The following is a 1,657-nucleotide window of genomic DNA, read 5'->3' on the forward strand; positions in this document are numbered from 1 at the left end:
ATACTTTTTAAAAGAGATTGATTTATTTTAGCAACAGAGAGCCTGAGCATGATTTGGGGGGAAGCGGGGCAGAGTGAGAGAAAGAAAGAGAAGCAGACTTCTCACTGAGCATGGAGCCCCATGCAGGGCTGGATCTAAAGACCCTGAGATCATGACCTGAGCCAAAACCAAGAATCAGATGCTTAACCTATGAGTCACCCAGGGCCCCCAAACTTTATACTGTCAATGTGTGCCATGTATCTTACATGATCAAGTCCCAGTAGATCTATAAAAAATATTCAAAGTATAAGAGATGTTTTTAAGATATAGAAGAAAATACCCTCAATAACATTTAAACTAATTTCATTAGTTACTTTCTCAGTTTACCAGGGTATCTTTTTTTTTTTTAAGATATTATTATTTATTTATTTGACAGAGATCACAAGTAGGCAGAGAGGCAGGCGGGGGATGGGGGAAGCAAGCTCCCCACTGAGCAGAGAGCCAGATGGGGCTCAATCCCAGGACCCTGGGATCATGACCTGAGCCGAAGGCAGAGGCTTAACCCATTGAGCCATCCAGGTGCCCCTCCCCATAGAGATTTTTAAACTAATGCAATGAATCCTATCATGCCGATATACCATAGAATTCTCTAGTTTTACACATTAATTTTTAAGATAATACAGTGAATTACTTTTTTAACACAGAAATCCAAAGAAGGAAACCAAAAATTGTCCATAAGCTTCCCACCTAGGAAATATCTGTTGATGTTTTTGAAGAAAATAAAGTAGTACATTTATATGGACAGAAAAATCAAACAATACAAAAAGATACAAAATAAAAAGTGAAAGTTTTTCTTTCCATTCAGCAAGTCTTTCTACAGGCAATGACTATGGAGGCACCTGGCTGGTGCCTTGTCATAGAGCATGTGACTCTTGATCTTAAGGTCGTGAGTTCATGCCCCCACATTGGTTGTAGAGATTACTTAAAAATAAAATCTTAAAGAAATAATAAATAAAAGGTAATTACTGTTAACAAATTCTTATATAGTTTCTTCTAAGAAAAAAATTGAATTCAATAAAAGATGAGTATAAAAGAATAATTAATTTCTATCTACATCTTATTGTTATGAGTAAAGTTGAAGCAAACATCCCTTTGTACATTAATCTTTGTGCATATCTCTGTTTATTTTCCTAAAATAAATTCCCAAATTTAGACTGTAGGCATTATGGACTTTACATGAAATTTCTTCTTCTTTTTTTCTGTTAACAGTTATACACTGAGTTTGAATGATATCTAGATTTACCATTTTCTAAGTTTGGCCCCAAATTCACAGAACTCAAAAAAAGTGTGGATCTGTCCAAATATACTGAACTTATATGCCAAATATGTTTTGACATCCCTTGACACTGAAGGTATCAAAATCAGAGAAAATGATATTAGAAAAGGAAAAAAAAATCACGTGTTGTTATTTATGGCATTACCAACATCTTTAATGTGTTTATAATTGGAGATACTTGGAAATATCACAGCTGGGGGCCCTTGAGTCTCTTGATCTCACAGTCATGGGTTCAAGCCTCACATTGGGTGTGGAGCCTACAGAAAGAAAGAAAAGAAAGAGAAGAGAAGAGAGGGGAAGAGAAGAAAAGGAAAGGAAAGGAAAGAAAATAAAAGAAAACAT

The sequence above is a fragment of the Mustela putorius genome, unplaced genomic scaffold, assembly GCF_011764305.1.
Source record: "Mustela putorius furo isolate JIRA1106 unplaced genomic scaffold, ASM1176430v1.1 tig00003896_pilon_pilon_pilon, whole genome shotgun sequence".
Lineage (NCBI taxonomy): Eukaryota > Metazoa > Chordata > Mammalia > Carnivora > Mustelidae > Mustela > Mustela putorius.